The 24,081-nt window shown below is 49.4% G+C and overlaps 1 protein-coding gene across 2 annotated transcripts in view; it reads right to left on the reverse strand.

Moving 5' to 3' along the window:
* The window catches only part of PSME4 (proteasome activator subunit 4), a 1,411,622-nt gene that overhangs the window by 38,686 nt on the left and 1,348,855 nt on the right, over nt 1–24,081 (reverse strand). The gene's annotated exons all lie outside the window — the stretch shown is intronic.

Genomic DNA, 24,081 nt, shown 5'->3' on the forward strand with positions numbered 1-24,081 from the left:
CGTTAATTTCTCAAAATCCACTGGAGCACATATATTGAGACCTAGCAAAGGCACATCGGGCTACCAGTCCCTAATATTTTGCCAAGTTTCGTGCAAATCCATTCAGCCGTTCGATTATTATTATTATTTTTTTTTTTTGCCCCGCGGGGCCCTTTTAAAACCTCCACATCAAACCTAGGGGGTCAGCGAGGATCTACTATGCCCCCTTATAGTTATTTCCCCCTTTGTTTTGACCTCCTCTTGTCTCTCGATCCTACCGAGAGACAAGATGGCGGCCGCTACGGACTTTTTGGAATGTTGACAGACGCCGGAGAACCAATCGGCTTCGCTTCACAAAGCTCCGTTGCGCGAAAGGTCCGCTGTTACAGATATATATCTTTTTTTAAACGTTAATTTCTCAAAATCCACTGGAGCACATATATTGAGACCTACAAAAGGCACATCGGGCTACCAGTCCCTACAATTTTGCCAAGTTTCGTGCAAATCCATTCAGCCGTTCGGGCTAAAAGTGAGGCCAACCGCCCTATGGAAAACTCAATGTTAAAAACACGTTTTGGGACCCCCCTTTTTTCTCGGCCCCCCCTTGACGAACCCCCCCCAAATTTTCAAGGGCTGCTCAGAAACAAAATATGCAATTTTCCTGAAAATTTCAGCCAATTCCGTCCACAAACGCCAAAGTTATTAGACATAGAATTTTCAAAAATCCCATAGAGAAAAAATCCTAACTATATATACCTACTGGCGACCGCCAGTAGGATATATATATATATATATATATATATATATATATATATATATATATATATATATATATATATATATCATTACAAAAAAGAGAGTTGTCCCCTCGAAGAAGCCACACAGAGGAGGTAATGTTCTTGCTTTAATAGGAAAGCTGCCGCATGGAATACAGGACGCTCACCCAGTCTTTAGAGCCCTGACGCGTTTCGTGCTCACTCGCACTTTCTCAAAGGGCACAGGCATCTGGTAATCACATCGTGTTGCGCGGGGCACTGAATAAAGTTTTATAGTCCCGCCTCAAAGGGCGTAGTCAGGCTCAGTGCCTGATGGTTCTTGTAGTGCTCCCAAATCCATCTCTAGTGAGTCGCGGAGAGTTACTCCATATTATTGCCATATTTCCCAAGTGGGTAGTGAGGGTAACCTGTAAACTCCAGGCGGCAAATAACATCTTCCCTATATGTAGCTATACTATATCTAAGTAAGGGGTGCTTACACCACCTTACCCAGGCTGCAAGTGCAGACCTGTGGTGCCATTTTGGAAGGCTTCCCAGGGGTGACATAATACATGCTTCAGCACCTGGTAGGCCTCTGAGGTACCTATGCCCTTAGTACCTAAGGTACCATATACTAGGGACTCACAAGGGTAACCCAGTAACCAATATGGAGTGTACCTAATGTACATTCAATCAATTTAGAGAGAGAACAGCTAGGCTGTGGTCCTGATTAGTAGGGCCACAGCCAGACTAAAGTTGAAAAACCAGTGAGAAACAGCAAAAGTGGGGGTAACCATAGGAAGAAGATCCTACTCTCCTACACAACCCCCCTTCCCCCCAACCACAGGGACATTAAACTAACCTTGACCAGTTGAGTCTTCATGTTCTAAGTGGAAATATCTGGAGAGTCCATCTGCATTGGCATGGTTACTCCCAGGTCTATGTTCCACTGTATAGTCCATCCCCTGTAGGGAAATGGACCACCTCAAAAGTTTGGGGTTTTCACCCTTCATCTGTTTTAGCCATAAGAGGGGCTTATGGTCTGTCTGAACTGTGACGTGAGTGCCAAACAAGTATGGCCTCAGCTTCTTCAGAGCCCAAACCACAGCAAAGGCCTCCCTCTCAACATTTCTCTCTAGGGGTCAGTCTTCTGCTAATAAAATCTACTGGCTGGTTCTGACTTTCATCATTCAATTGTGACAGCACAGCCCCTACCCCCAACTCAGATGCATCTGTTGGGACAATGAATTATTTGGAGCAGTTAGGACTATGAAGAATTGGTGCAGTGCACATGGCCTGCTTTAGGTCATCAAATGCCTTTTGACAGCTGACCGTCCACAACTCTCTTAGGCATTCTTTTAGAAGTTAGGTCATTCAGGGGTGTCACTATGGAACCATACCCCTGGACAAATCTTCTATAGTACCCAGTCAGGCCCAAGAAAGCTCTGACCTGAGTCTGGGTGGTTGGAACAACCCAGTCCATTATGGTCTGGTTTTTGCTCTGCAATGGTTGAACCTGGCCTCCACCTACAAGGTGGCCCAGGTACACAACCTGGCTCTGCCCTATCTGGCACTTAGTAGCCTTGATAGTTAGGCCTGCCTTCTGCAGAGCCTCCAAAACATTTCTTAGGTGGACCAGGTGTTCTTCCCAGGTGGAGCTAAAGACAGCAATATCATCAAGATAAGCTGCGCTATAGTCTTCCAGGCCTGTTAAGACTTTATTTATCAACCTTTGAAATGTGGCAGGTGCATTTCTCAGACCATAGGGCATTACCACAACTTGATAATGTCCACTGGGGGTTGAAAATGCTGTTTTTGGCTTTGCATCATCAGCTAGTCTGATCTGCCAGTAGCCAGCTGTTAGATCAAATGTGCTCAGAAATTTGGCAGATGCCAACATATCTATGAGCTCATCTGCTCTTGGAATTGGATGGGCATCAGTCCTAGTGACTGCATTGAAACCTCTGTAGTCTACACAAAACCTCATCTCTCTCTTACCACCCTGGGTGTGAGGTGTGGGTACTAGGACTACTGGTCTAGCCCAATGGCTATCTGAAGGTTCAATCACTCCCTAATCCAACATTTTCTGTACTTCTGTCCTGATACAGTCCCTGACATGATCAGGTTGCCTGTAAATCTTATTTGTAACAGGTAGACTGTCCCCAGTGTCCACTTCATGAGTGCATCAGGTAGTCTGACTTGGAGTCAGTGAAAACATATGTCTAAACTGATTTAGAACTTGTCTGCAATCAGTTTGCTGCTGATCAGTGAGGCTGCCTACCAAGGCTACTCCATCAACTGATCCATCATCAGGGTTCTGAGGGAGCAGGTCTGGGAGAGGGTCTCTCTCTTCCTCCTGTCCTTCATCAGTAGCCATGAGCAAGCACATGTCTGCCCTGTCAACATATGGTTTCAATCTGTTGACATGAAGCACCCTATGGGGGCTCCTGGGAGTTCCAAGATCTACAAAATAGGTAACCTCTCCCTTTTGCTCAACAATAGTATGGGGTCCGCCCCACTTGTCTTGGAGAGCTGCTGGGGGCCACAGGCTCCAACACCCACACTTTCTGTCCTGGCTGGTAAACAGTCAGTACAGCCTTTTGGTAATGCCAGGCTTTCTGTAATTCCTGGCTAGCCTTGAGGTTTTTAGTTGCCTTTTTCATGTTCTCAGCCATCATGGAGCAGAGACCAAGTACATAGTCCACAATATCCTGTTTAGGGGGTTTGAGAGGTAACTTCCATCTCTCCTTCACCAGACAAAGTGGTCCTCTGACAGGGTGTACAAACAGAAGCTCAAATGGGCTGTAGCCAACCCCCTTCTGAGGAACCTCCCTGTATGCAAACAAAAGGCAGGTTAGCAGGAAATCCCACCTCCGCCTGAGCTTTTTTGGGAGACCCTTAATCATACCCTTTAAGGTTTTGTTGAATCTTTCAACTAAACCATTGCATTGTGGATGATAGGGTGTGGTTAACTTGTAGTTCACTCCACACTCCTTCCACATTGCAGTCAAGTAGCTAGACAAAGTTTGCACCTCTGTCAAATACTATCTCCTTAGGGAAACCCACTCTTGAGAAAACTCCCAAGAGGGCTCTTGCCACAACAGTTGCTGTAGTGGGCCTAAGGGGAATTGCCTCTGGGTACCTAGTGGCATGATCCACTACCACTAGGATAAACCTGTGCTCAGATGCAGTTTGAGGATCTATTGGGCCGACAATGTCAATCCCCACTCTTTCAAAGGGAACCCCCACCACAGGTAGTGGTATTGGGGGGGCCTTTGTAGTGCCACCTGCCTTACCACTGGCTTGGCAGGTTACACAGGAGTGACAAAACTCCTTTGTGTCTTCAGACATGTGGGGCCTGTGAAAGTGAGGGACAATTCTGTCCCAAGTCGTGTTCTGGCCTAGGTGTCCTGCTAAGGGAATATCATGGGCTAGTATCACTAGGAAGCCCCTGAATGCCAAAGGTATGGCCAACCTCCTGGCTGCACCAGGCTTGGGGTCTCTACTCTCTGAATACAGGAGTCCATCATCCCAGTAAATTGTATGGGTGCCACTAGCATTCCCAGCCGTCTCAGGAGCAGCTTGCTGTCTGAGGGGTCCAAGAGAAGGGCAGCTGAACTGCGCCTGCCTCAGATCTGCCCTGGAAGGGTCCCCTGTCCCTAAGAACTCAATCAGGCTCAAGCTCCTCTGGGACAGTTCCTTCTTCAGGCTCACAATCAGTTTCCTCAGAAGACTGATCCTCAGGGGGAAGGCACTGCCTGCTTAACCCTACTGCTCCTTTTCTTGGTAGGCAACTGGCCCATTATTCCAGAAACAGTGCCTGTCCAGTGTTAGACTTTCTGTCCTTTGACCTAGTCACAGCAAACACATGTGCAGGGATCCCAAGCATGGCTGCACAAGTCCTCAACACCACTTCAGACCAGGCTGAAGTCTCTAAGTCATTGCCAAGCAAGCAATCTACAGGGAGGTCTGCACTGATCACAACCTTCTTAAGGCCATTTACCCCTCCCCAGGAGAAATCAACAACTGCCATGGCATGTGTAGTCCTGACATTGCTGGCGTTGATCACTTGGTAAGTCTCACTAAGTATGACTTGTCCAGGGTCCACAAAGTCTGGTGTCACCATTGTGACACTTGCCCCTGTATCCCTGTAGGCCTCAGCCTTTTTCTCATTAATTAAAGGATGTTGTCTGTACTTGCCCAAGTTATTGGGACTCACAGGGGAGGTCATATTCATGCCTCCATCACAGATCAATACAGCCTGAGTTGGAACTCTGACTAGGCCAGAGTCCATCTCAGATCCCATGGTTAACCCTACTACACCCTTCTGTTGGGAACAACCACTTGTAGCTGAACTAGGGGGAACAGTTGCCTTAGGGGCAATGGTGGCTGGAGCTGTCTCCTTTTTGGTGCAATCACTAGTCCAGTGACTATTATTCTTACAAACTTTGCACCAGGGTTTCTTTTGACCTTCTGTCTTTTTGGAAGATTGGAGACCCCTACCATTAGAAGCTTTTTGGGGACCTTGTGAAGACTTCTGTTCTTTACCTTTCTCTACACCCTTTTGATCTTGCTTTGTTTGGTCACCACCTTGGATCTGTACCTTCTGCTTCACCCTGGTTCTGACCCATTTGTCTGCCTTCTTTCCCAATTCTTGGGGAGAGGTCAGATGTCAGATCAGAGTCTACCAGGTGCTGATGCAACAACTGGTTCCGACAGTTACAAATGTGTTCTCTCATGATCAGATTATACAATCCTGTATAGTCACATACTTTACTGCTCAGTAACCAGCCCTTCAGAGCCTTAGTAACACAATCTACAAAGTCAACCCAGTCCGGAGTCAGTACCTTCTGGGTGTCTCTGAACTGTATCCTGAACTGTTCAGTGGTTAAGCCAAACCCATCCATCAGAGCACTCTTCAGGACCTTGTAATCATCAGCATCCTCTTCTCTCACAGTGAGGAGCTTATCTCTACTTTTGTCTGCAAAGGAGAGCCACAAGATTGCTGTCCACTGCTCCTGGGGTACCTTCTGTACTTTGCAGGCCCTCTCCAGTGCAGTAATCCATTTGTGGATGTCATCCCCATTCTGATAGGGAGGGACAATCTTGTTTAAGTTTCTATGGTTATAAGACCTATCCCTACCACTAGGGATATTGCTGCCACCATGGGGTTCTTGCCCCATTTTTTGTCTCTCTCTTTCAAGAGCTAGGGTCTCCTTTTCTAAGGCTACTTCTTGTCTCCTTATTCTAATCTGGGCTTCTTTCGTCCTAGCATTATGCTCCCTCTTCTCAAGTGAGGTACCCCTCCTATGAGAAGAGGCAGAGGACCCTATTTATGTACCAGAATGATTAGAATCCTGTGAAGGAGATCTGGTCCTTCTTGGCACACCATCAACTCTACTTGGGGGGACAAGGGCAGGGCCACCTTGGCCTCCCTCATATGCAGGCAGAACTGGATTCCCCAGGTCAAGATCATTATCTATTTCCTGGTCAATATCATCATCAGATCCTGGGGAGGTAACTCACCAGTGTTCTCTTCTTCTGAGGTACCCACCTCATTGCTTACCCTTGTAGGATCTGTTGCCTTCATAAAGTCATCAAGCAACAACACCTCTATAAGGCGTTGGGTATTGGGATTCTGTCCTGGCTTAAATTTTCTCATGGCACACAAAGTCCTTAACTCTTGGAAATTAAATGTGTCATAATTAGATGTCTGTCCTTGACTGACATCTGGAGCAGACCCACTGGTGCCCTCCTTTGAAGACTAGTGAGGTGTGGTTTATGCACCTACCTACTCTATTTGGTTTCCTACTAAACCTCTCTTGAGCTGTGGTAAGGGTGTGCTAGGCCCTTAAAACACACAACTCTAAGTTCAGTAGAACTTACTGTATTATAAGCTTGTATTATATGTACCTATGGTACCTTTTAGTGATTTTTCAAATGATAGTCTCAAGATTATCTGGTAAAACAATGCAAGCTGGAATCCCACACGCTGCACACCAATGTGAGAAGTTGGCCTGGCATATGATGTCCACTATTCTAGTGGGCACCTTGCACCAGTCCAAACGACCCTTATTGATGGTAGGTTTAAGACAACCTTTATAGAAAGCTATCCGAGTGCTAGCTGTGGAGAGCAGCGTTCAGGCTAAGTCTTGAAGGAATGTAAAGCAGCTTGTTTTACCAGTCTATAATTTCTTGAATGATCAAATGAAAGTACACTACACAAGGTATATATATATAAAATATATGTATTTATTCTAAACACAACCCCGCTAGTCTCTTTATGAGGCTAAAGGCCAAAGTAGAATACAAGAACTTAAATAGCACACAGTAAATTAGCACAGTATACGTTTTGCCCTAGGGGCCTCAAAAACCATATACTAAGAAAGTGGTATAAGTAAGGCTCTCAACACAGAGACCAGGCCTAGAGCCTGTAGAACCGCTGGGGCAACCAGGAACCACCCAAGGTAGTGACGCAGGAGACCCACGGGGGAAGCGTGCAGTGTCTAAACACAGCCGCGAATCACCATTGACTTCTATGGAGAAAGTTTAAGTTACAGTTTTAAAGTTTGAGGACACTTAGGAGTGGACGACGGTAAAGCCCTTTCAGTACTGGACACTTTGAGAGTCAAGACCCACGGGAGCACCGTAGTACTCGTGTTACCTCACCCAGGGAAACGAGGTGCCTAGGTGTCTTTTTGTGTCGGGTTTCGTCGTCGATTCCAATGGAGAGCTGCAAAGAAGTGCTGCAGGCGTCCAGGTGAAGAGTGTTCGGATGGATCCAAAGGTGGATTGGAAATCTGCAGAACCTGAAAGCAGAGGGTACAGAGTCTGGGTCACTAACCAGTGACCAGGATGGCGACAGGAAGATGCCAGCCGATGTCGGGTGCTTTCAAGTGAAGGAGGTGAAGCTTGACTCTTCAGCCATGAGGTCCAGGAGGCGTCGACGACGACCAGGAGCTGGATTCGAGCTGTCCCACGTCGGATGTTGAGTGCTGCAGCATCGGTATCCGGATTGGACCCAACAAGCCTTGGCAACAGCAACCCACGCACAATGAAAACATTGGTTTTGGTGCAGATCAGCAAGGTCTGAGGGAATCAACCTTTGGAGGGGAGTCAGGGCACGTCTGGAGCAACCAGGGAAGCCCTAGAAACAAAGTAGATTCCTTCGTGGGGACCCACTAGCCAACGGACTAGGGATCGCGAAGGCGCCTTGAGCGGAAATGCTGAAAGCGGGCCTACGGAACACTCGTGGAGTGTAGGTCCACAATCTTCAAGCAAAAGGTGCTCAGGGCTGGGACTACAAGTAGCCCAATGCACAACTTTGGGAATGCTCGGGAAGTCGATGCACTAGCAAATGTGCAGGATGTCCAGGAGTTCGGGTCCCACGTCTCTCGTGATAGCTACAGGTCTCAGCTTTGCTGGGGACTCGTGTCAGCCTTGGAGATGTCTGGAAGTCCGTGTCCTGTGTTGCAGATTCTTCGGGATCCATCGGGAGCCTTGAAAATGCAGACAGGCAAGATGCTTCTTTAGTGCCTGTTTGAACGGATCGGATTCCAAAGCGTTTGACCCCAAACACGACATGTTTTGATAAAGCCATTCCAAAGTTAGCATTAACCGCGAGGATTAAATGCACTTAAGAGTATATGGTATGCTATATCATAGAACAGCTATAAGGAAGGGATTCCGAGAGCTGTAGAGGGGCTCAGCTCATGCTAGGGCACACTCTCACACAGAACATCCTTTTGCAGTAATGCTTCGCGAAAGTGTGGAGGGAGGCCCAAGTTGCAGCTTTACATATGTCCAAAACGGGAACACCTCTAGACAATGGAGAAGTAGACGATTTAGCCATGGTGGAATGAGCTCTAATGCCTACAGGAGACTCCTTACCAGCCGGGGAGTAGCACATCTTGATGCACAAGATGATCCACCTGGATAAAGTGCGCTTGTGCACAGCCTTGCCCTTCATACGACCAGCATATCCAACAAAGAGCTGGTCATCTTGACGGAAGTCCTTTGTTCTGTCCAAATAGAAGCTAATCGCCCTCTTTGGATCCAAACAATTAAGTCTTTCCTCCTCTTTGGATGGGTGAGGGGGAGGATGGAAAGTTGGAAGGGTAATGGACTGACCTAGGTGAAAGGGAGTCACCACATTAGGCAGAAAAGCAGCCCTGGTCCTGAGTACCATCTTTCAGCATGTATGGTCAGAAAGCCTAGAGCTCACTCACCCTCCTGGCCGAAGTGATAGTGTAGGAAGGTAGATCCCTGACTATGGTTGCCCCCAACTTTTTGCCTGGTGTTTTGCTGGTTTTCTGACTTAGTTGACCTGGGACCCTGCTATTCAGGGCCCCAGGCCTACTGCTCTCTCTGTAAAATGGATTCCATGTACCTTAGGTACATATCTAAATTGGATACTGAGTCACCTTATCAGTCCCTGTACAGAGTACCTTAGGTACCCAGGGCATAGGTGTACCCAGGGCCTACCAGGGGCTGCAGCATGTATTATGCCACCCCTGGCTGGCCATCCAAAACTGACACAACTGGCTGCACGACAGCTGGGGCAAGGTGGTGTACTCACCCTTTGCTTTAGATATAGTATACCTATATCTAACCCTAAAATGGACACACAGATCCCCTATCAGTCACTCCTATGGCAGGCCTTAACAATCCTGAAGGCAGAGTGCTTGGAATCGTGTGAGATGGTGCTCTGGCATGAGCTGAGCCTGTCTGCGGCTTTCGGGATCCATCCCTTAGCCGTTTCCATGATATCGCATACCATATACTCTTAAGTGCATTATAATCCTCGCGGTTATATGCCAACTCTGGTATCGCTTTATCAAAACATGTCGAGTAAGGTGTCATACGAATTGGAATACTAACCCCTCGCCAATTCTGGCGACGGGGTTAGCATTCCACCCTTCTAGAGGGACACGACATGTATGTAACCCCTAACCCCGGTTAAAGTCAAACAGAGCCTCAGCTCCACAAAATGGATGCTGCCACCGAGACACAAGTCTGCCCTCCTGCTGCTGGGAGTCCTCCCAGAGCAGGAGATAAGGACAAAGGGTTTCCTGCCAGGGGCGGTGCCAGCACCGTCCCAGACAGGGTTTTGTGTATTGTAGGTAGGCAGGGCTTTAGAGGAAGGTGACTGCACGTGGCACCCCGGTGCTCACTGTGCATAGGCTGGCTGGAACCAGTTCCAGGGTCACTCCAGACCCTGTGCTGGGGAAAAGCCCGCCAAGGAAGTGGGTGTAACCACCCCCCTCCTAGTCCCACCCCTAGGGCAGGACTTAGTCGCGTGCCAGCCCCTTTTTACAGGATAAAGGTAGGAACTGGCCCCCTTCCAAATCAGATCATCTTTGAATCCTGAAACTACTTTCCACGAAAGGAACTCAAGACTTCTTCCTAAGATTTCTCCCTTGTGACTAAGGAGTAGTCACCCTGCATCCGCAGGCACCATCTTAAGAACACTGCGGTCTGCTGCAAGTCTCTCCTCCGGATCAAGACTGCCCAGCTCGACGAGAACCGGCTTCCCTGGCACCTCTGACCTCTACCTACATCATCAGTCACGCTGAGACTCGTGGGTGTGACGAGACCTCGAGGGACCGGCCATCTTCAAGACTGCACGACTTCTTTCCAGCAAGCCCGCCGAGTAATTTCCTGGTGAGTGCTTTAGAGTCCGAGAAGCCCCGACCCTGAGCAGCTCCAGCACCGAAGTGCAGCCTCCCAGCATCTCCACGATCTGCGTGGGGCCCTTCTGCTTTTTGCTGCTCACCGCGTTGTTTGGCTACTAGCCCGCTGGCTTGTGGCCTTCTGAACGACGCCCGACGACATTTCTGCTGCTGGTCTGGTTGCTCCAGGCTGGCCCTTGCTCCCTTCCAAAAGAGGAGCACCCCGGACCCTCCTGGTCCACTCAAGACGCCATTTTGAGTCCACCGCGTGGGCTTGAATTAGCCAAGGCTTGTTGCCCAATCCTGGGTAACTTCGACGCCGACAGCTTCATCCATCGTGGGACAGCTCGCCTCTCCATCCTGGTCGCCGACAACGCCTCCTGGTCCGTGAGATCTGCAGAGCCAGCGTCGCCCACTCACCTAGTCGAGGTGACTTCGCCCGGTGCCATCCTGGTGCCCACTTAATCACTGGCTAGTGATTCAAGAACTTGGTCCCCTCTGCGTTCAGGTTTTCTTCTTCCTTGATCCAGGCTTGGATCCATCGAACTTTTCTTCACTGGTCGCCTGCCAGCAACTTCCTTCTTCCAGGCTCCTGGTCCGGCAACGAGATCCCCGACGTCTTTTCAGACCTATGCAGCTGCAGCCCCTGGGCTAGGTAACTTCGGCACTTCGGTGTCCCAGCATAGCCTCACTATCCTAGGGTCAGGATCCACTGTCGTTTTCTTCCTACCAGGTCGGGTTCGCCCGTGAACACTAAATTTGCCTTTACTAGCTTCCATAGACTTTGTCCCGCATCCCGCGTGAGAGTGCACACTCTGCACCCGAGTCCCCTAGGTCTCCTAGAAGTAATCTAACGATTCTATAGTCAAGTCCTAGCGATTCCAAAGCCTATTAGTACTGTACTTACCTGCTAGTAATTTCGCATTCCACTTTTTAAGTATATGGTTTTTCGTGCCCCTCGGGCATTTGTGTATAACGTGCTAACTTAAGTATTTTCGTAAGAGTTTTGTTGTGTGCCTAGCACCCTGTCCTCATAAAGAGTACAGGGTTGTTGTGATTCTAATAAATACACTGTTTATTTTCATAACACTTGTGTGGTGTCCTTTAACTGGGTGTTCAAGGGGTAATGTGATGGTAAAACAGCTGGCTTAACACGCCCTCTAGAGTCTTAGCCTTAGACTGCTCGTATCCATGCTACTAGGATAGCTGGTCTATAAGGTTGACTTACAACCAATCATCAATAAGGGTTGTTTGGACTGATATATAGTGATCACTAGAATAGTGAACACTGCACATCAGGCCAACTTCTCACATTGGTGAGCAGCGGTTGGGATTTGAGCTTGCTGTTGTTTTACCACACATGCCCTAAGAATATCTTGTGAAAGATCACATAAGTACTAAAGGTACATATAACTTAGCTTAGAATACTCTGAGTTCTACTGAACCAGCTGTTGTAGCTCCTAGGGCCTAGCACACCCTAAACTACAACTCTAGCAAGGGATCAGTAGGCAAACATATAGTGTAGGTAAGTGCACCACTTACACCTCACTAGAAAAGCATGTCTACCCAGGGAGATTCTACTGAGACTCCCCTGGTCAGTGTTGACCCTCCACAGGTCACTTCAAGATATGCAGCTCTCAGTTTCCAGGAGATGAGACAGATCTGTGTCTCCAGAAAACTGAAGCAGGGGTCTAACCCCACCATTCCCTTTTTAATAGGTCTCTTAGAGACTTATGATGCGAGAAAGCTTTCTCAGCTAGATGGGAATATGCCAGCCTTAGAGGGTACCTCTGGGGATCCAGACCTCCCCAACATTGCCAATGCAGTTGAGGAGGAGGAGGATCAGGAGGAACTCTCTGGGGATGAGGTAGACAAAGGTCTTGAGGTAGTCAGAAGGCTAACCAGGACCAACTTAGACTTACTTGGGCTAGGATCTGGGGGACCCCCAGTACTAACCCGAAGTGGGCCTAACCTTGGAGTTAGGAGAGATAGATCTCTTTCTAGGGACTCCAATAGATCTCTGCACTCTAATGCCTCTTCTCAGGGGAGAAGGAATCCTCCACAGAGGAGATTTACTTCCCCTCAGAGAAGGGAGCATGAAGCTAGGATGAGACAAGCTGAACTGAGGATTGAAAGGGAAGAAATTGCCCTGGCCAAAGAGAAGCTTGCCCTGGCAAGAGAGCAGCAGATGAGTGGGCTAGCTCCCACTGGTGGCAGCAATCTCCCAAGAGATAGAGAGAAGGGTTTAGATACTAAACACCTGACTAAGATAGTGCCCCCCTTTAAACAAGGGGATGACATCCAGAAATGGATGGCTGCTTTGGAGAGGGCCTGCACTGTGCAGTGCATTCCCCAGAGTCAGTGGGCAGCTATACTGTGGCTCTCCTTTGATGGTAAAGGTAGAGATAAGCTCCTCACTACAAGAGTGGAGGATGCTAATGATTACCAGGTCCTGAAAAATGCACTGGTTGATGGGTTTGGCTTAACCACTGAGCAGTACAGGTTGCTGTTCAGAGACACCCAGAAAACTCAGTCTCAGGACTGGTCAGACTTTGTTGATTGTGCCACTAAGGCTTTGGAAGGCTGGCTACTGGGTAGTAAGGTTACTGATTTCAAGGGATTGTATAATCTAATTATGAGAGAGCAAGTCTTAAATAATTGTCAGAACCAGTTATTACACCAGCACCTGGTAGACTCTGATCTGACCTCTCCACAAGAATTGGGTAAGAGGGCAGACAAATGGGTCAGAACCAGGATTAGGCCCAAGAACCAAGGTGGTGACCAGAAAAAGGAATCAACCAAGCCTCAAGAGAAGGGTGGGAATAAATCTACAGATCAAACCACATCAGGGCCCCAAAAATCCTCTGAGGGGGGTGGGTCCCAGAATCCTTCTAACAACCAGAAGAAACCTTATTGTTATCCCTGTAAACAGGTGGGTCATTTAAAAACTGACAGCAGTTGCCCCAAGAATAACAATAAGGAGAACATACCCCCAAGTAACATTCCCAAACCTCCTGTTACTACTAGTAGTAATCCCCCAGGTGGTGGGAGTGCCCCCAAGAATTTGGGTGCATTTACTTTGGGAGTTCCTGGGGACTCTGGCCTAACCAGGTCCCCAAACTTAGATACTCTTGTCTGTGAGACTGGCATGGGGTTTGCCAACTTCACAACTTGTCCCAACACTTTGGGCAAGTACAGACAGGAGCCCCTCATCAATGGTATAAAAGTTGAGGCCTATAGAGATACAGGGGCTAGCATCACCATGGTGACTGAGAGTCTAGTCCCCTCAAGGCAACTTTTACCTGGTGCCACATACCAGGTGACCAATATTGATGGAGTACAGAGAGATCATCCCATGGCAGTGGTCAATCTCAGCTGGGGAGGTGTCACTGGCCACAAGAGAGTGGCAGTGTCACCAAACTTGCCTGTAGATTGCCTACTGGGGAATGATTTAGAGCTCTCAGCCTGGGCTGAAGTTGAGCAAGAAACCCATTCTAGAATGGTAAATACCCATGGTAAGGTTAGTGGGGCAGTGATAGCCACAGCCCCAGTCCAAGATGTCCTCCCTGAACAGGTCAGGAGGGTTGTGCCAGTCACAACCCAATCTCAGACAACTTCCTTCCCAGAACAGGTTGTCAAGGCTGTCATGGTAACAGCCCACACCCAAACTGAGCCCCCTCCTGAAAAGGTTGGGAGAGTTGTGATGGCCACAGCTCAAACTCAGACAGATGATAGGGTTGTGAAGCCTGAAACTATGGATCACTCCACTCAGACAGAGAGCATTGAGGAGGAAGAGAAATCTCCCTCCCACCAGACTTTAGGAAAAGATCAGCCTCCTCAGGGAACTGATCTGACCCCTTGTGAAGAAACTGCCACAGAGGTAGTCAGGCCTAGCCTGGCAGAACCCCTGATGTCAGTGGACCCTTCCAAGATGGGACCCAGTCTGGAGCAGGTAACCTGCCCCTCTCTACCCTGCCTCAGTCAGCCCAGGGCTGTAGAGGTCAGGGAGGCCAGTGGTGGACCCCAAAGGGCCCCCTGTCCAAAAGAATTCCCCAATCAGCAGATTAAGGGCACTGAAGCTAGTAGTCCTAGCCAAGTGAAAATAAAACCAACTCCTGAGGGATCCCCCTTAAATCTAGTTAGGGACCTCCCACAGATGGACACTGTTGGGCACAGCCAAACCTGGGACCTGAGGGCCCCAAACCTGACCTGTCCCTCCAGTAAGCCAAACAGAGGGACCCAACCTCCAGCTGTAGGTAGCCAGAGGTTGACCCTGAGAGCCCAAAACAACTCAGTCTTGAAAAGAAAGGCCTCTATGGTGGAAAATGAGTGGAGGAAGCTGAGCCCAAAATTAGTGGAGCCTCACTTCAGTACTCCATTTCAGCACCAGCCTTTTACTTTGCCAAAACACACCACAGGTAGAGATTCCCTATGGTGGAGACCCTCAGACACCCTTAGGGTGAGGGATTGCTTAGTGGACCATGAGATAGGGGGTAACCATGCCAGGGCTGGTACTTCCTTATATGGCCACTCAGGCAATATAGGCTTACCTGGCAAGGCTAGCCTTATCTCCTTTCGTTTGGGGGGGGGGGTTATGTAGGAAGGGAGATCCCTGACTATGGTTGCCCCCAACTTTTTGCCTGGTGTTTTGCTGGTTTTCTGACTTAGTTGACCTGGGACCCTGCTATTCAGGGCCCCAGGCCTACTGCTCTCTCTGTAAAATGGATTTCATGTACCTTAGGTACATATCTAAATTGGATACTGAGTCACCTTATCAGTCCCTGTACAGAGTACCTTAGGTACCCAGGGCATAGGTGTACCCAGGGCCTACCAGGGGCTGCAGCATGTATTATGCCACCCCTGGCTGGCCATCCAAAACTGACACAACTGGCTGCACGACAGCTGGGGCAAGGTGGTGTACTCACCCTGTGCTTTAGATATAGTATACCTATATCTAACCCTAAAATGGACACACAGATCCCCTATCAGTCACTCCTATGGCAGGCCTTAACAATCCTGAAGGCAGAGTGCTTGGAATCGTGTGAGATGGTGCTCTGGCATGAGCTGAGCCTGTCTGCGGCTTTCGGGATCCATCCCTTAGCCGTTTCCATGATATCGCATACCATATACTCTTAAGTGCATTATAATCCTCGCGGTTATATGCCAACTCTGGTATCGCTTTATCAAAACATGTCGAGTAAGGTGTCATACGAATTGGAATACTAACCCCTCGCCAATTCTGGCGACGGGGTTAGCATTCCACCCTTCTAGAGGGACACGACATGTATGTAACCCCTAACCCCGGTTAAAGTCAAACAGAGCCTCAGCTCCACAAAATGGATGCTGCCACCGAGACACAAGTCTGCCCTCCTGCTGCTGGGAGTCCTCCCAGAGCAGGAGATAAGGACAAAGGGTTTCCTGCCAGGGGCGGTGCCAGCACCGTCCCAGACAGGGTTTTGTGTATTGTAGGTAGGCAGGGCTTTAGAGGAAGGTGACTGCACGTGGCACCTCGGTGCTCACTGTGCATAGGCTGGCTGGAACCAGTTCCAGGGTCACTCCAGACCCTGTGCTGGGGAAAAGCCCGCCAAGGAAGTGGGTGTAACCACCCCCCTCCTAGTCCCACCCCTAGGGCAGGACTTAGTCGCGTGCCAGCCCCTTTTTACAGGATAAAGGTAGGAACTGGCCCCCTTCCAAATCAGATCATCTTTGAATCCTGAAACTACTTTCCACGAAAGGAACTCAAGACTTCTTCCTAAGATTTCTCCCTTGTGACTAAGGAGTAGTCACCCTGCATCCGCAGGCACCATCTTAAGAACACTGCGGTCTGCTGCAAGTCTCTCCTCCGGATCAAGACTGCCCAGCTCGACGAGAACCGGCTTCCCTGGCACCTCTGACCTCTACCTACATCATCAGTCACGCTGAGACTCGTGGGTGTGACGAGACCTCGAGGGACCGGCCATCTTCAAGACTGCACGACTTCTTTCCAGCAAGCCCGCCGAGTAATTTCCTGGTGAGTGCTTTGGGGTCCGAGAAGCCCCGACCCTGAGCAGCTCCAGCACCGAAGTGCAGCCTCCCAGCATCTCCACGATCTGCGTGGGGCCCTTCTGCTTTTTGCTGCTCACCGCGTTGTTTGGCTACTAGCCCGCTGGCTTGTGGCCTTCTGAACGACGCCCGACGACATTTCTGCTGCTGGTCTGGTTGCTCCAGGCTGGCCCTTGCTCCCTTCCAAAAGAGGAGCACCCCGGACCCTCCTGGTCCACTCAAGACGCCATTTTGAGTCCACCGCGTGGGCTTGAATTAGCCAAGGCTTGTTGCCCAATCCTGGGTAACTTCGACGCCGACAGCTTCATCCATCGTGGGACAGCTCGCCTCTCCATCCTGGTCGCCGACAACGCCTCCTGGTCCGTGAGATCTGCAGAGCCAGCGTCGCCCACTCACCTAGTCGAGGTGACTTCGCCCGGTGCCATCCTGGTGCCCACTTAATCACTGGCTAGTGATTCAAGAACTTGGTCCCCTCTGCTTTCAGGTTTTCTTCTTCCTTGATCCAGGCTTGGATCCATCGAACTTTTCTTCACTGGTCGCCTGCCAGCAACTTCCTTCTTCCAGGCTCCTGGTCCGGCAACGAGATCCCCGACGTCTTTTCAGACCTATGCAGCTGCAGCCCCTGGGCTAGGTAACTTCGGCACTTCGGTGTCCCAGCATAGCCTCACTATCCTAGGGTCAGGATCCACTGTTGTTTTCTTCCTACCAGGTCGGGTTCGCCCGTGAACACTAACTTTGCCTTTACTAGCTTCCATAGACTTTGTCCCGCATCCCGCGTGAGAGTGCACACTCTGCACCCGAGTCCCCTAGGTCTCCTAGAAGTAATCTAACGATTCTATAGTCAAGTCCTAGCGATTCCAAAGCCTATTAGTACTGTACTTACCTGCTAGTAATTTCGCATTCCACTTTTTAAGTATATGGTTTTTCGTGCCCCTCGGGCATTTGTGTATAACGTGCTAACTTAAGTATTTTCGTAAGAGTTTTGTTGTGTGCCTAGCTCCCTGTCCTCATAAAGAGTACAGGGTTGTTGTGATTCTAATAAATACACTGTTTATTTTCATAACACTTGTGTGGTGTCCTTTCACTGGGTGTTCAAGGGGTAATGTGATGGTAAAACAGCTGGCTTAACACGCCCTCTAGAGTCTTAGCCTTAGACTGCTCGTATCCATGCTACTAGGATAGCTGGTCTATAAGGTTGACTTACAACCAATCATCAATAAGGGTTGTTTGGACTGATATATAGTGATCACTAGAATAGTGAACACTGCACATCAGGCCAACTTCTCACAGATAGCTACCAGAAAGACTGTTGTACATGTCAAAAGCCTCAACGGACAACTATGCATAGGTTTGAACGTAGAACCCATCAAAAAATTAACACTGGGGCATAATAAAAGGAGTGGGAGGGGACATGTTTGTCAGCCCCTTAATGAATCTTAAGACTATTGGAGACTTAAATAAAGAAGGCTGATCAGTTAAACACAAAAATGCAGACAATGCCGACAAATATCCTTTAACAGTGGCCACAGCACAACCCTCCTGGGCCAAACAAAGAGAAAAACAAAGAACATCAGAAGAATGACGGGCAGTGTGCGTTCTCGAGAGTGGCAAACAGGTCCACCAGAGGAGTTCCCCACGCCTAGAAGACGTGCCCAACTATCTCTGGATGAAGCCTCCACTCGTGGTCGACGGAGAACTGTCGACTGAGACTGTCCGCACGCACGTTCAGCACCCCGGAAGGATGATTTGCCATCAAGCAAATCCAATGATCCAGAGCCCAGGACCAGAGCTGCAACACCTCTCCGCAGAGACGGTACAACCCTACTCCTCCCCATCGCGGCAGTGTTGTCCGTCAGGACTTGAACCGACTGACCGCGAAGGGAAGGGAGAAAGGCCTTGAGTGCCAAACGTATTGCCCGCAATTGATGGTTGATGTTAAACAACCTTTCCTCTGGAGGCCAAATACCTTGATCTCCAGATCCCCCAGATGTGCACCCCACCCTAGGGTAGAGGCATCCGTTATCACTGTGGCCACCAAAGGAGGAAGATGAAAGGGCTTTCCTTGAGACAGATTGCCCTCCAAGCTCCACCAAGACAGATCCGCTGCAGCTTACCTGGAGATCCTGATTGACTCCCTTAGATTTCCGTTGTGCTGATACCACTGCCTGTGGAGGCACCACTGGAGCGCCCTCATGTGCCAGCGTGCATGGTTGACCAGCAGGATGCAGGAAGCGAACAGACCGAGCAGGAAAAAGACCTTCAGAACTGGAACAACCGCTCCATTGTAAAACAAGGGAATCATATCCTGAATGTCGAGAATCCTTTGTGGAGGTGGGAAAGCTCGACACACAGTGGTTGTGAGAAGTTGGTCTGGTATATGATGTTCACTATTCTAGTGAGCACCTTGCACCAGTCCAAACAACCCTTATGGTGATGGTTGTAAAGTCAACCTTATAGACCAGCTATCCTAGTGGTAGCATGGACAAAGCAGTCTTAGGCTAAACTCAAGAGGGCATGTGAAGCCTGCTGTTTTACCATATGCAATCCCTTTAATACCAAGTGAAAGGACACCACACAGGTTGTATATCAAAATATATATGTATTTATTTATAACACAATCCTCTGAACTCTTTATGAGGTCAGAGGCACCAGCACAATACAAGATACTTAATTAAAATATAATAAGTTGCACAAAATACAGTAATGCCCTAGGGGCACTTCGAACCATATACTAAAATAGTGGTATAAAAACCACGTCACGAACAAAGGAAAGGCCTGGGGCCTGGAGAATCGCTGGGGCTACACTGTACTACCAATGGATGGAGAGCAGGAGGCCCACGGGATGCGTGTGCAGTGTCTTTACACGTGCGCAAGTCACCATAGAGTTAGAATGGGAACGAAATAAATGGAAACTAGTTCTTTTAGGACACTTCCGGATGGACTAGGGAAAAGCTACTTGAAACTAGGACACTAGGATAGTCAATACCCACAGGAGTACCGAAATACTCGCGTTACCTCACCCACAGGAAGCGGGTGCATAGGTGTCAAAGTGTGTCAGGTTTCGTCGCTGATTCCTATGGAGCCTCGGAGAAAGATGCTGCAGGCGACCAGGAGAGAAGTGTCCGGGTGGATCCAAGGGCGGATCGAGGATGAAGAGTACCTGAAAGCAGAGGGGACAGAGTCTGGGCAACTAGCCAGTGACCAGGAAGGAACCAGGCGATGTCGCGAAGCAATCAGGTGATGTCGTAAAGCTTGTCTCTGCAGCCACGTGGACCAGGAGGTGTCGACGACGACCAGGAGCTGTGCACGGACTTTCCCACGAAGGATCTCGCTGTTGGCGGTGTCGGCTTCCGGATTGGAGTCAACAAGCCTTGGCAAAGGTAACCCACGCAGAAAAGGAACATGGCTTCTTAATCAGACCAGCAAGGTCTGATGGGCTGCTCCTTTTGAGGGGAGCAAGGGCCAGTCTGGAGCAACCAGACCAGCGTTGGAAATTCAAAGGTTCGTCGTCACAGAGGCCACTAGCCAACTGGCAAGTGACCGGACAGACGCGTCGAGCAGGAAAATGCAGAAGGGCCCCACGTAGAACTCGTGGAGTGTGGAGGGCTGATCTTCGGTACAGTTGGTGCTCGGGGCTGGGGCTTCTCAATCCCCAATGCACAAGTTCGAGGGTGCCTCAGAAGTTGCACGGAAAGCAATTCGCTGGCTTTCCAAGATGGCCGGTCCCACGTCTCTCGTCGCCTCCACGGGTCTCAGCTCTGCTGTGACTGTGGATCGGGCTGTTGGAAGTCTGGAAGTCCGGGTCTTGTCAGGCTTTGTGCTCGGGATCCGGCAGAAGCGTCGACAAAGCAAACCGTTGATCGCTTGATGGTGCCTGCTTGTGCAGGGTGGTCACTCCTTGACCACAAGGGAGATTCTTCAGTCTTCTACGTCGAGTAGGATGTCGAAGGTCCAGAGTTTCGTATCAGAGTTTGTCAGGATAAATCTCAAGTCTTGGGACTCAGCTCCTACCTATATACCAAATTTAGGGGCTGGATTACCTGCTAGGTCCCTCCTATGCGTGGGACCCAGGAAGGGGGTGGTTACACCCCTTCCCCTTTGTCCAGTTTCGCGCCAGAGCTGGGGCTGGAGTGCCCCAGCACCGGTTTGAACTGGACTATGCATGGGACACCTTGTGTGCCCCAGGAAGTCTCATTTCATTCAGCCCTCCCTGCCCCAATACACTATGGCCTATCTGGGGTGGTGCTAGCACCTCCCTGTGACAGGAAACCTATTGTCCAAGCCTCCCTCGCTGGAAGGACTCCCAGGAGCAGGAGGTCAGACTTGTGTCTGTGGCAGCAGCATCCACATTTTGTGATGCTGAGGCTCTGGTTAACTTTAACCGGGATTAATGGAAGTAACATGTCTTCTCCCTCTAGAAGGGTGGAATGCTACCCCCGTCGCCAGAACTGGCGAGGGGGTAGTATTCCAAAGCGTATGACACCTTACACAACATGTTTTGATAAAGCCAAACCAAAATTAGCATTTAACCACGAGGTTCAAAATGCACTTAAGAGTATATGGTGTGGCAATATCCTAGAACAGCTATAAGGACATGGTTCCGAAAGCTGCAGACAGGCTCAGCTCATGCTAGAGCACCGTCTCACATAAAACCAAGCACTCTGCCTCCAGGATTGTTAAGGCCTGCCATATGAGTGACTTATAGGTGTATATGTGTCTAGATATAAGGTTAGATAGGTATACTATATCTAAGCAAGGGGTGATTACACGACCTTGTCCCAGCTGAGTGATCAGCCAGTTGTGTCAGTTTGGATGGCCAGCCAGGGGTGGCAAAAGATATGCTGCAGCCCCTGGTAGGCCTTGGGTGCACCTATGCCCTGGGTACCTATGGTACACTGTACAGGGACTCATAAAAGTGACCCAATTCCCAATGGGCGATGTACCTAAAGTACATGGTGTGAATTTAGAGAGAGAACAGCAGGGCTGTAGGTCTGATTAGCAGGCCCACAGCCACATCTAAGTTGAAAAACCAGTGGAGCAAAAAGTGGGGTGACCATAGGAAAGCAGACCCTACTCTCCTACAGTGGTATCCAGTACCGCCCCTATGATCAGGTTGCACTGTGAGGGCACCAGGTGATACAACAGCTGGGTTGTAACCTGCAGATGATGACGCACCATCTCTGGGGACTCTGCCTTCAAAAGCCAGTCATCCAGGTAAGGGAAAAACTGGGATCCCGACCTCTTGAAATAGGCAGCCACCACTGCCATCACCTTGGTGAAGACTTGCGGTGCGGTAGTAAGACCAAAACGGAAGGACTGCAAACTGGTAATGTTGAGACCCAACCCTAAAACGGAGATAGTTCCTGTGCGACTTCAGGATTGGGATATGAAAATACGCATCCTGTAAGTCGATGGACACCATCCAGTCCTCTTGTTGCAGCGCCTGAAGAACCTGCGCTAGGGTAAGCATCCTGAACCTCTCCTGCTTGAGAAACAGATTGAAAATTCTGAGGTCCAGGATTGGACGTAACCTGCCATCCTTCTTGGGAATCAGGAAATACCGGGAGTAGCACCCCTGACCCCTTTCCTGCTCTGGAAACAACTCTATCGCACCTTTCTGTAACAGGATAAGAACCTCCTTCTGAAGAAGAAGCAAATGATCCTCTGTGAAAAACCCCTGACAAGGAGGGTAAGAGGGGGGAATATCCTGAAGGGAAGAGCGTACCCATTTTCTACAAGATCTAAAACCCAAAGGTTCGAAGTGATTAATTTCCAGTCTTGTAAAAATGGGTAAGTCGGCCTTCCACAGGACCCACGTGATCCAGAATGGCGGATTTAGGGCTGCTTTCCTGCATTACCGGGAGGGGTAGGGGAGGTAGAGGAGGTAGAGGAGGAGGAGGAAGAGGGATGCCGTCCAGCTCCACGAAGGCGACCTCTGCCTTTACCTCTGTAGGATTTATACAAAGGGTTCTGTTGCTGCTGCTGCGGCTGACGGGAACAAAAGGATGATTTCCCCAAACCACAGTACCTTCTGAAACCATAGCCTCTTGACTGAGACTGTAATCCTAAGGATTTTGCTGTGGTCCCTACTGTCCTCAAATCTCTGCAAAGCAGAGTCAGCTTTTTCCCCAAAGAGCTTAGAGCTGTCAAAGGGAAGATCCAAATGAGCAGCTTGCACATCAGATGAAAATCCAGAAGACCTCAACCATGCATGTCTCCTAGTAGCAACAGATGAACCCATTACCCTTGCCACTCAATCTGCAGTGTCCAAGCCAGACTGGATAACTTGGCGAGCAGCAGCCTGAGGGTCCGCCAAAACTTCACTCAAATTACCCCGGTCTTTTTCAGATAATTTAGGAAGAATCTGCTTGGCAGAGTCCATAAGTGTGTGAATATATCTGCCCAACAAACAGGTTCCATTTGTGGATTTCAAAGCCATACTTGGTGACGAAAAGACTTTCTTCGCAGACTGCTCAAGGAAAGGAACCCACAGACTGCTTTGAGCATGAAGCCTGAACCACCAAACTCTGAGGTGAAGGATGAGAAGAAAGAAACTCAGGGTCCCCTGGTGTTGGCCTATTTCTCCTAGAGACAGATCTAGAAACTGCAGGAGCAGAAAGAGGATTACGCCAAACCTCAAGTATCGGTTCCGTCAGGGCATCATTGAAAGGCAAGAGAGGTCAACGACAGAGGAAGGAGAATGAAGCACCTCTGTAAGCTGATTAGGTTTATATTCAGCCGTAGGAAGCTGTAAATACAAAAGTTCAGATGCCTTCTTAATAACAACATGATAAGGCGTGACATCCTTTGAAGGCGAAGCTTTCTGTGATGCAAAATCCCCTTCTGGAGAAAAATCCAGTCCACTAGCTTCACACAAATCTTCAAACAAGTCCTCAGACTCATAAATTTCACCTTCCTCCATGTCACCAGCCTGGTATTAGTCTTCTTCGATAACCTTTGCGCTTCTCTTCTAGAGCGCATCTTCGGCTGCGGCGTCGGTGGCGCCATTCGCGGCGTCGACGGCTCTGGTAGCGGCGTCGAAGGTGGATCCGAAACAGCAACTTGCGTCGAACAAATCCGTGAAAAAGGGACGCCAGATGGAGCCGGGGACTGCCCATACGGCATCGACATCCTCGGCGCCGGAATCTGCCATGACGGCGCCATCGGCATATATGGCATAAAGGGGGCCGGAGGATAATGTTGAGGCACACCCAAATTAAACGCCAATGGACCCATGGGACCCGAAGGTGCACCAGAGGGGCATCAGGCTCTGGCAAATACTCCATACATCGCGTTCAAAAACTGCAATGTATCCGATCCCGGAGCTGGGAACGAAGCATACAGCGCTGGTTCGACCTCCGAACGAGGAACCTGCGGAGTCGGAAACACTGGGGTCACAGGTGGAGCCACAGGAGCAGCAGAAGTCTCATCATCCACCAGATTCGATGTACCATCCGGAGCCAGAGATTCCCCCGACAGCGGAGACTGCGCCGGAGTGCCCATATAAGGAGAACGGTCCAGAGTAACCTGCGGAGACTCAGATGGTGAAGGAGATACAAAGTCCTTAACACGACACCGAGGATCCGGAGAAAGCGACTTTGAAGTTCGAGGCTTCGACGAACGACGTCGAGACC

This window comes from Lissotriton helveticus, chromosome 6 (assembly GCF_964261635.1).
Source record: "Lissotriton helveticus chromosome 6, aLisHel1.1, whole genome shotgun sequence".
NCBI classification, from domain to species: domain Eukaryota; kingdom Metazoa; phylum Chordata; class Amphibia; order Caudata; family Salamandridae; genus Lissotriton; species Lissotriton helveticus.